At 26.5% G+C, this 12,869-nt stretch overlaps 1 pseudogene; it reads right to left on the reverse strand.

Annotated features, from left to right (window-relative positions):
• Positions 1–11,979: 11,979 nt before the first annotated feature.
• LOC107857738 lies at positions 11,980–12,869 on the reverse strand (annotated as a pseudogene).

The following is a 12,869-nucleotide window of genomic DNA, read 5'->3' on the forward strand; positions in this document are numbered from 1 at the left end:
AACAGTAGACTCATGTTGGATTCATGTTCGCGTGCAAACTATTGTTGAAAAAACAACACACTAGCAGTTACCCAGATTCAACTAAAAATCATAATCTGACTTACCAAAGTCTCCTCTCAAGTAAATTCCAAAGTTGAAAGTGATTTACGAAATAAAATTTGACATAAGAATTTGGTCAAAGAGCAGCAGTTGGGGTAACAACAACAACAACAATAATGGTTAACAAGAAGAATATGAAGTTGATAATGAAGTATAAGATGATGATAATGAATCAGAAGATGATTAATAAAGCAGCAGCAATAATGAACAACAAATATCATGAAGACAGAAAATAAAAACGGATGAGGAGAGAGAAAAAGGAGCCTTTTTTCCCTTCGTTCTCCGTTATATATTAACTAACATTTGAATCAAAGTGTAAATTTAAAAACTTGTGGATTATTTTGAAATTTTCCAAATTTTCTTAAACCATAATAAAGTAATTGTCACCTCTACTCAATTATTCAGACTTGTGTCAGGTACACCTCATTTTAAAACTCTTTTGTCACATGTGGCCCAAACCCCCATCAAACTGTATCGGTGGTCTTGCAGTTGTCTGAGTTCAATACCACAATGCTTTTTTGGTTGCTGTTTTGCTTCTTTTATATCGTTCACTATTAATATCGTGTATTTCTATTTTTTGTCTGAAGCTAACCATATTTACTATGCTAATAGTAAATTTAATACCTCTATATTTTCTTTCCTTTTTAAAAAAAAACATTTCTATATCACCTTATCTATTTTGTTTTGTTTTGTATTCGAATTTATTAGAATCTATTATCTATTTTACTTCAACAAATATTTAACCTTTTATTAATTGAATTTTTATATGCTCTTTCATAACTTTTTCGGCTAAAACATGCTATGATTTCGTTGAAGTACGTAGTTTAATTTGGTTTATTTTAAAATTTAGTTAAAACAAATGTAAAATATTTTAATTTGTTTTTTGAAATTATTAAATAAAAAATTTCCAAGTTTTTTTTTCTTTTGAAAAAAAAAAAACTATTTTGAGGTTACATTATCAACAAAAACAGCAAATAAAAAAGCAACAAAAAAATTGTTTGTTGTACTCGATGTTGTTTACACTATTGGCCATTATCATCGATTTTTATTTACTGATTAAACCCACTTATGTAAAATTCTGGATCCATCATTGATAGTACATTGGATTTAATACCATCAGACTAATACATATAGAGACAAAAAATATTCATCAAATTCTTTTAACCATTTTTTTTATTTTCTTGATTTATATTTTTATATTTGTACTTATTTAAATAAATTAGCTTACAATTTTTATTATTTAGAGAGAATTGTTCGTTGCTAAATAAAATTCAATATCAATCGATACAATATTTCATTGTTTAGCTTTTGATTTTTTAGAAAGGGAGGCGGGTTACTATCGACTTTTATCTCATCACCAAAAGTAAAAATTACAAAATAGTAAGATTAATAGAACCTGCTTAAACTATGAGGGATCATCCCATGAAACTCTATCTAATAACTCTATCGACCCTTGTTTTTAATTGAAATTTGACGTTTTGTAAGTGAATCAATTTATTAAGATAACAATTATTCACCCTCCAATAATTTAAGTGAGGATATAAGAAAAATCATTTTTAAGAATAAATAATAGAGCTTTGGAAAGAAAATACACAAAGATTACACAATTATTTACAAAGTGCTATCAAAGATTTTCATAGTAGCACATCACACCCGAAAATTAGTAACAAATTTTTATTAATATTTTAAGTTTTTAACTCGACTAATTTAATGAAACAGAAAATTCCATAAAAATTCAAAGGTATAATGGTAAGGAGATTTTGTAGCGGTTTAATTCAAACACAATAGATGGTATGCCTACTTTTAATATAATGAATCAAACACTTGATAAAAAATAATCCAAGCACTATCATTCTTGCATTACTAATCTCTACATTGTTAATCTCTGTAGTACTAATCTCTGCATAGTTAATCCTTTTATTACTTGTCTTCGTACCAAACGACCCCTAAAAGATGTTACTATTGATTCTTATGTCACTTCCAACTTATTCATTCGTATTATATGTAGATACACTCTATTATTATGTATGTTTAATTAAGTACTCAATTACATCAAGAAATTTACGATCAATTGGGTAGCTATAACTTCTTGAAAAGTCTTGAAGTAATTTTTAAAGTTTATATTATGTCGTTTGGTTGAGTGTATTAAAAAAAATAATGCTTGTATTAGTTGTGTGTATTATTATTACCTTATTTGATATACTTTTTTGACCTATGTATAACTAATACAAACATTAGTTATACACTATATTGTGTATTAAGGTATGTAATATTAATACTACCATTGTCTATGCATTAACAATGCAAAGCAATTCATCACATGTATTAACTAAGTAAATGACATAATTACCCCTCAATTCTCTAGATATTTCCCGTCATTTTCCTCACTTCTCTCTGTGTTGAGCCTTTTTTTTTTATACATACTTATTGCTTACTTGGGTTATCAAATGAAAATCAATGGCACGGCAGCTAACCACACTTCCCAGAACTTCCCAATTTCTCCAAGCAGTGGTACGATGCTTCACAGAATTTTTAATTTCTCCGATGCCTCGACCCGTAATGGATTTTTCAACCCGAGAATGAACTTACTATGGAAAAGTAATGGTAGCCTTCAACAACAATTGGGTCTGGGTTCATTTACTTTAAAGAACAACGCCTCTAATTTGCACTGCAATCAAATGAATTTGAGATTTCTACAATAATTATTGTTGCCGCATACCTCCTTCTTCACTTGAAAGAGTGTGTGCAAAGTTAAAAGGAATATTTTTGTAAATAAATATTATTTTATAAAAAAATAATTTTTTATATTTTTTTTAATATATCGAACCAAATAGTGTATTAGAAATATTGACTGCATAACTAATACCAACATAATTAATACATGCATTACTAATACACCATATTCAACATTATTGTTACACACTCTATCAAACGGCCCCTTAATGTGTCATCCTTCTTAGATTTGTACTCAAACAAAGAGTTTGCCCACAACTTTTTGAAAAATCTTACCCTGCAATAAGTTATATCATATACAAAAAGAGACTCAAATCAATTCATTTATACATTAATTATAAGAGAAATAAAGAGTCTCTCCCCTCATTACTCATTACCCCCCCCCCCCCCCCCCCCACCTCCTCCTTAATTTCTCTAGCTACACTTATTGCTACTTTAGGGAAAACTATAAGAATAGTCCCAAAACAACATGGCTTTTAATTTTTTATCCTAAATAAGAAACTTTTGTAAAAATAACCTTCAACTATTAAGTTTTATATTTTGGATAAAATTGCCCATGACCAATGGGGTAAACTACATAAAACTGGTCTCCCTTTTTTTTTTTTGTATATAATAATTACCTATTTGCCTCTCTATATCTCATATATTTCTAATAACTCCAACTTATTTATCTTTCAATTTTTTTTTCTCTTTCTTTGATTTTTATTTTTTATATTTAATTTTTCTTAACTCCTTACTTTTTTCTCTTTTCTCCTCTCAACTTTTTCTCTTTTTTTTTTACTTTGATTTTTTTTTGTTTTTCTCAACCCTTACATTTTTCCTTTATTCCTCTCAACATCTACTTTTTAGAAAAGATTTTTTTTTCTTTGATTCTTTTTGCTTTTTAAATTTTTCTCGGCCTTTATTTTTAATTTATCTTTTTTTTTCCTTTCTCCTCTTAACTTCTATATTTTCTTCCCTTTTCCTTTTTATTTTCTTTAATTTTATTTTTTATTTTTTAATATTTTTCTTTTTCGCAACTTTTTTGTTCTTCTTATCTTTTCTTCGATTCCTTCCAAATAACAAGTTACACCTCATGGGCAAGAGTTGACACTACCACATTGTATCTTGATTTATGATATGTTCTATAAATATTGTCTTAGAGGCAAGACTTAGGACTTTCAAAGAAGAAGTTACGTTTCATGGGTTAGAGTTGGCACTACCAAATTGTGTTTTGAGTTATGAGATGTTCTATAATTGTTACCTCAGAGACAAGACTTATCTCAAGGACTTTCAAACAATAAGTTATGTCCCACGGGAAAGAGTTGACATCATTACGTTATGTCTTGATTTATGAGATATTCTACAATTCTTGCCTTAGAAGCACAACTTATCCCAAGAATTTTCAAATAACAAGTTATGTTCATTAGGCAAGAGTTAACACTACCACATTATGTTTTTACTTCTGAAATGCTGAAGGACCATCAAACAATAAGTTATGTCCCATGGATAAGAGTTGACACTACCAAATTGTGTATTGATTTATTAGATACTTTATAACTCTTTCCTTAGAGGCAAGACTTAGATCAAGAACTTTCAAGCAATAAGTTCGGCCCCATGAGCAAGAATTGACATTACCACATTATCTTGATTTATGTGATGCTTTATAACTCTTGCCTTGGAGACAAGAGTTAACCCAAGGAATTTCAAACAACAAGTATCGCCTCATGGGTAAGGGTTGACACTACCACTATATTTTGATTTATGAGATGCTCTATAACTCTTGTCTTAGAGACAAGACTTAGTCCAAAGACTTTTAAATAACAAGTTACGCCTCATGGACAAGATTTGACACTGCTACATTGTGTTTTTATTTATGAGATGTTTTATAAATCAAAAAATTTTAAAAAGTTATGTCTCATGGGTAAAAGTTGACACAACCACATTATGTCTTGATTTATGAGATGTTCTATAACTCTTGCCTTAGAGGCACGACTTAGTCCAAGGACTTTCAAACAACAAGTTATGCCCTATGGGCAAGAGTTGACACTACCACATCGTGTCTTGATTTATGAGATGCTCTATAAATCTTACCTTAGAGGCACGACTTAGTTCAAGGACTTTCAACCAATAAGTTATACCCTATGGGTAAGAGTTGACACTACTATATTGGATCTTGATTTATGAGATGTTCTATAATTTTTTCCTTAGAGGCAAGACTTAGCCTATAAATTACTACCATGGACAAGAGTTGATACTACTATATTGTATCTCGATATATGTAATGCTCTATTAGTCTTGCCTCTAAGATAAGACTTAGCCCAAGAACCATCTAGAAAAAATTAAGCCCAATAGGCAAGTGTTGATACTACCACATTGTGTCTTGATTTATGAAATATTTCATAGCTTTTGCCTTTGAGGCAAAACTTATCTCAATGATTTTCAAACAACAAATTACGCCCCACGAGTAAAACTTGAAACTATCAAATTGTGTCTTGATTTATGAGATGTTCTATAACTTTGGTCTTAAAGGCAAGACTTTTCTCAAAAGACTTCCAAACAATAAGTCGTGCCCTTAATTTACTTTAATGTCAAAGAAAGAAGATCCCTTTGCGGATTATCCAACTTTCTATTTATTAACAAAATATAATAGAAGTTGAGAAAAGGAAAAAAGAGAAAAGAAAAAAAGATTGAGAAAAAAAGTAAAAAAAAAAAAAGAAGAAGAAGAAAAACAGTAAAGGTTAAGAAAAAAAGAATAAAAAATATTTTTTTTTTAAAATAAGATTGAGAAAAATAAACATGAGAAGAAAAAAATAAAAATAAAATTTGTAAAAAATGAAAACAAAGAAAAAAAATGAGAAATGATAAAAATAAAAAGGAAAAAAATAAAGGTTGATACAAATGAATTTAAAAAAAAAAGAGAAATGAAGAAATAAATATTGTTTGAGAGAAAAAAAGTAAAAGAAAAATAAAGGTTGAGCCAATTGAATTAAAATAAGAAAAATAAAAAAAATAAAAATAATAAAAGAATTTAAAAAAAAAAAGAAATATAAATAGAAGTTGAGAGACAAATGAGAATGAAAATTTTTAAAATATTCTAGGTGTAGAGAGGCAAAAATGTACTTGTTCTATACATAAAAGGGAAGGAAGGTTAATTTGTAAAGACTTTTCTTGCACGGGCCCAATATTGATACTTAAGAATTCTACTTAGGAAAAATTACAGAAACTAGCATACTTAAGACCTTAATTACAATAAATAGCAACATTTTCTCAAAATTACAAGTTATAGCAAAAGCAGTAATATTTTAATTATTATATTGAAAAGCACGTGAGTTTCACCCACTTTTTTACCTTTCCATATTTTTACTCCTCTTTTTCAATTCTCTCTCATATTTCACTCCACTTTTTTCAATTTCCTCCCATATTTTACTCAACTTTTTTCAATTCATTTCCTGTTCTTAAAAATTGTGCTCCATCAAATAAGGTAAGTTTATATTTACAGTATTTGCATTTTATCTTCTCATATAATTTATATTTTTTATTTTTTTATATTTTTTCTTCATCCGTCTTCTTCGGGTTTTTTTTTTGAGGGGGGAGGGGTTGTGTTTTTTTTGTTGAAAGATTGTGGAGGTCTGCTATAATGGAGGGATGCGTTATTTGATGAAGGTCTGCTATAATTTTTCCTACGTTATTTGATGGGTTTTTGTGATTTTTTTTGTTAAAAGTGTGTGGGTTTTTGTGTTAAATTGATTTCTACTCCTATTCAGTTGAACAGAGAAGTTGGTATAGCAGAGGTGAGATTGAAGCATTGACGAGCCGAAAAATATTAGAAAAATCATGAAACGAAAAACATTGAGAAAACCTTCATCTCCAAAATCACAAAAAGTGCAAAAATATGTGAAAAAGAGAAAGTCAAACGAAAAGGAAGAATATGTATTTTTCTCAGTTGTGCATATGTATTTATGAGTAATGCATATATATTTTTTCAGTTATGCGTATATATTTATGAATAATACATGTGTATTTTACCAGATTGTATATGTATTTATGACTAATGCATATGTTATTTTTCATACATGCATATGTATTTTTGAATAATACACATGTATTTCTAGTTATTCATACGTTTTTATGGGGGTGCATGCTATATTTATTGATTTAGAAATATATTTTTAGTTCTGCTTAGGTTTTTATAGATGCATATGTATTTATGAATAATGCATATTTACTTTTTCAGTGTGCATATGTATTTATGACTAATGCATATGTATTTTTCCAGAAATGTATATGTATTTTTTCAATTGTGCATATCTATTTATAAATAGCGCATATGTATTTATGATTAATGCATATGTATTTATAGATGATACATATTTTTCTTCATAATAATGTTTTTGATATCTACATTATGAAAAAGAAATGTGTAGTTCAAGTGCAATTAGGCAAATGTATTATATCACTTTTTGTTATAAAGATTTTGTGTCATATATATTTATATATACATATGAGTTAGATATGTATTTCTGTAGATACATATGCAAATATATATGTGTGTGTATGTGTGCGTGTTTTGTACTGTAAATACATACGCAAATCTGTGTCTATGTATTTTGTATATTTTTTAAATATGTATATGTGATATAGATATGTGCCTTTTAAAAATAAAAGCAAGAGATAGAAGAGTAAAATAATAATAATAATAATAAATCAAAAAAGAAAAATCCAAGAAAAAGAAGTGAAAAATGAAAAAAAAAAAAAAGAGAAATAAAAGCTATAAATATAAGTGTAAAAATAAAAGCAAAAATAAAAAAATAAAAAAATAAAAATATAAAAAAAGAAGAAGAAAACGAAAATAGGAAAAGAAAAAGAAAAATACGAGAAAGGAGAAAGAATAAGAAAAAGGAAAAGAAAAAATAAAGAAAAAAAATGAAAAAGGATAAAAAAGAAGAGAAATATAAGAGTCAAATAAAGTGTAAAGAAAAAAAGAAAAGAAAAAGAAATTTAAAAAAAATGATAAAAAAGAAACGAAAAAAAAATATGAGAAAGCAAAAAAAATAAGAAAATGAAAAAATTAGGAAAAAAAAAGAAAAAGAATGAAAAAGGATAAAAAAAAATAAAAGAAATAGAAGAGTCATATTAGGAAAATGAAAAAATTATAATTAAATGTAGCATTAATTAAGGACAATTACTTCCCTTATTTAACTCTAACTGATGAGAGTTAAAATAGGAACTACTATTCAGTTTGTATATATATTTATATAACAACATTTTACTTAAATACAAAATACAATTTGTTATTTTTCGTAATTATGAAACAATTAATATAATAGTTATAATTATAGCTGTTAAGTTGCTACTTTTGAAAAATTTCCTACTTAGAAAAAATTCTATCATTTAATTAAAATCTCCATTTGTTTGGTTGATAAATCCTTAGTTAGACATATATTATTATATTTAGATTAATGAAATTTGTATAAGAATATTTTAAGTTGTTAATATGACACTCATATAATTCCGAGAGTCAATCAATATTTTTTATTTTTTTAAATATTTACAGTTGTTAATTATTATAATTTATATTACTTTTCACATAGTAATTATCAAATATATATTAAAATATTTTAAGTTTATTATTTTCATTTATAATATTTTCAGTGTAATTTAGTAAGCCAAATAAATTAAAATGGGAAAAAAAATAAAATTTTCCACAGTAGACCACTAATAAGCAAGCATGTCACATTAAAAGTTAACTTATTATCTTATGTCTATTTACTAATAAGCATTCATGTCACATAAAAAGTTAATTTATTATTTTATGTTTATTTAATTTTTTTATTAAATATTATTAATTTTTTAATACTTAGATGACTTATAATAATTAATTAGGAGTGATATATTAAAATTAACGTTGAAGCAACTGAAGTAGATTTATCATAAATGTCTATTGTACTTTTTTATTAAATATATTAATTTTTTTAATACGTAAATGACATATTGACCTTATTTATTAGATATTATTAATTTTTTAATACTTAGATGAATTATAATAATTAATTAGAAGTGATATACTAAAATTATGGTTGAAATAGCTAAAGCAGACTCGTTATAAATGTCTATTTTATTTTTTATTAAATATTATTAATTTTTCTAATACGTAATGACATATAATAATAAATTAGAGGTGATATAGTAAAATCACGGAGCAAGCAAGTAACAATCAGGGATGTCAATGGTCTCGCGTGTGCTTCACCTCGAACCATGACTTCTTATATAGGAGAATTATTATTTTACTAGATATCGAGGGGCCCATGCACGGACCCAATATATGTTATTTTTTTGTCTTAATTTATTTGACACAAATAGAATTTAGATAATCAATCATATTTTTAATATATTTTTAGATATTTTAAGTTGTTAGCTACTGTAACTTATAATACTTCTTATGTAATTTTCAAATATATATGTTACTCTCCTTGTCCAAATTTTTTGCGGCATTGATAATCAATTATATTTTAAAAATAATTTAACTTTTCAATTATTTTGATCTATAATACTTTTTTGTCTATTCCAATTTAAGTAATACTGATATAACTTCGAGAGTCAGCCAAATATTTTGTATCTTTTAAATTTCAAGTTGTTAATTATTAAGATTTATCATATTTTTTATATCTTTTTTGAAATACATACAACAACAACATACCCAATATATTTCCACTAAGTGAGGTTTAGGGAGGGTAAGTGTACGCAGTCTATACCACTACATCAAAAATGAGATAAAGAGGTTGTTTTCGATAGATCTTTTTTGAAATACATAACAAATTAATTTTTTTAAGATATTTTTAATTGTTAACTATTATAATTTATAATATTTTTTATGCAATTTTTAAACAATATATATTATTCTCCTTGTCCAAATATTTGTGGCATTGATAGTCAATTATATTTTTAAAATAATTTAAGTTTTTGGCTATTCTGATAGTCAATTATATTTTTAAAATAATTTAAGTTTTTGACTATTCCCATCTATAATACTTTTTCTTCTGTTCCAATTTATGTGTCAATGCTTAAATGACCATAATAATTAATTAGGGGTAATATAGTAAAATCACGATTGAAGTAGCGAAGCAGACATGTCTTAAATGACTTATAATAACTGATTAGAAGTGATATAGAAAAATTACTATAAAAAATACTTGTGAAAAAAATTTAAATAAACCTCATATAAGACGTCAAGTTAAATTTAAAACATCAAAGGTTAATTTATCACTATATGTCTATTTTACCTTTTTTTAATTAAATCTTATTAATTTTTTAATTTTTAGATAACTTATAATAATTAATTAGAGATGATATAGTAAAATCACGATTGAAACAACTGCAGTGGACATATCATAAATGTCTATTCTATTTTTTTATTAAATATTATTAATTTCTAACACGTAGATAACTTATACTAATTAATTCAGGGTGATATAGTAAAATTACAGTTGAAGAAGTCGAAGCAAACATGTAATAAATTTCTATTTTAGTTTTTGTATTAAATATTATTAATTTTCTAATACGTAAATGACTTATAATAATTAATTAGGGTAATGTAATAATTCGGCCAGAAGTAGGCACATCAACGAAAAGGTGTCTGTTTCTATTTTACTTTTTTTATTAGATATTATTAATTTTCTTAAATGTAAATGATTTATAATAATTAACTAAAGATAATATAGTAATTCAACTGAAAGCAGGCACGGCAACAAAGAAGTGTCTGCTTCTTCACACTTATTAATAGTATAATAATCTTAGATACACCGGCCTTTATTACTGTACTTTTTCTAATTTTGTATAAACATAAATACTCTATACATTCTATCAAAGAGAACTTGTTTAAGAAAGGTCTTTTCATGTACTCCTTTGGTTCCTTTTTTATTATCATAATTTCTTTTTAGAGTCAAAATTGTAGTTTAGAATATTTTTTATATTTTTTTTAAATATTTACATTTTAATTTTAAAATATTAAATTAATTTAATCTAATTTAATTTAATTAATTAGTCTAATCTAATTTAATTTAACTTTAATAACTTGACTCTCAAAAAATAAAATATGACAATTATTTCCTCCGTCCATCAATATTTGGCACAAATGTTAAAATATAGTAAATAATAAAAGTAATCCTATTATATCACTCTTTGAATTTAATTATTTATATTTTGAGAAATATATTAGGTAATAACTATAATTAACAGGAAAAAGTCAGAAATACCCTTCAAATATTGAAATTGATTCAAAAATACTATTAGTTAATCTATTAGGCCAGAAATATTCTTCAATTATCGAAATTGGTTCAAAAATACCCCTCCATCTACCTTTATGACTCAAAAATATCCTTACAACTAAAGATTTTTTAAATCATAATTAATAATTCGGAAAAAAGTCAGAAATACCCTTCAAATATTGAAATTGATGAAAAAATATACCTCCATCCACCTTTATGGCTCAAAAATACCCTTACAACTAATAATTTTTTAAAATCAGAATTAAAATTTTTATTAAATATGTGGCAATTTTCAATTGGTCCAAACCAAATTAATTGAAATGTTAAGTCCAATCCGGACTCAACTAAAACTACCCAATCCAAACCCTAAAAAATTAATCATAATTTTGATCGTGAATGATGTGAAGTGGTCTTGCACGAAAAATGCACTTGCCAGTGGTGAAAAGATAATTTGATGTATATAAATAAAAATAGTGACAACTATTTAGGAAAGAATTTAATGTTTTTTTTATACAAACTAAATATGTTAAATGAAATGGAGAAAGTAACAAGATAGTGTTGTTTACGACATAGCATAACCAAGACATCTCAATTAGTTTTGCTATCTAATACATAGAAATATTCATTACAAAGAAATACCAAACTAACCTTATAATTAGGGGAATAGAATTCTTTACAACATTACATTTGACAGATTCTAAGTCCACAAAAATCCTGCATTTGATAAAAATTATTCATACTAGTTTTAGTTAGGACAAATTTTGTACGATTTGTGTCGGATAGTTTGAGTTGGGTATGGATTGAATTTAACATTTTAATTAATTGGATTTAACATTTTAATTAATTTACTTTCAACCAATAGAAAGGTGCCACGTATTTAATAATTTTTTTAATTATCACTTTAATAAATCAGTAATTGAAAGGGAATTTTTGAGCCAAACAAGTAGATGAAAGAATAATTTTGAACCAATTTCAATACTTGTATAGCCTCCTCACCAAAGGCAAAATAACCCAATACTCCAAAAGAACCATACATCAAAGAAATGAAAGCCATAGACAAACCCAAAATTTTCCCAAATTTGTCCTTGTCTTTCATCTCTGCTTCCAATGGTAATACCATTCCAACACCTTCAAAAGCATAGACAGACACACTAAGACCATAGAAGAAAACACTAAACCCACCAAATGCTTCAAGAACAGGTCTATTCTTGAGAAATATCAACACATCCTCAACCATAACTACCCCCATAGCACCTAAATCAACAATATCAGCAAATATACTCAAAGGAGCTAAGTGAGTAACCCCAACTGAAATGTAAAACAACTCCAAAAATACACTTTTTAGGTGACAACCCCAAGATTTTAGGACTTGGATTTGTAACTGAATAATTAAACAAGTGTGCTAAAGTAATAGCTATAAAAATCAAGTAACTGATACAAAAACCAGCTTGAGAAAGAACAGTCATACAACATATCCCAAATCACCTAAAGATGAAATCTTGGCAACTTTATAATGGGATTCAAGCTTTTGTCTAGTATACACCAAAAGCATCATACAATGGTAAGTAAGTGAGGCAACTGATAAAAGCATGAGAGTACCCATGAGCCATCTAGTTTTCTTGAAACTATAAGGAAGACCAAGAACTTCAGCTCCAACTACTGCTTTGAAAACATTAGCAAAAGTCTTGGAAGATGAAGAAAGGTGTTGGGTGTCTGTTAAAAATGGTGTATCTTCTCTTGGGATTGTAGAACATGGGAAGATGAACTTGCTTTGTCTTCATCAAACCCCAT

Source organism: Capsicum annuum, chromosome 2 (assembly GCF_002878395.1).
Source record: "Capsicum annuum cultivar UCD-10X-F1 chromosome 2, UCD10Xv1.1, whole genome shotgun sequence".
NCBI lineage: Eukaryota > Viridiplantae > Streptophyta > Magnoliopsida > Solanales > Solanaceae > Capsicum > Capsicum annuum.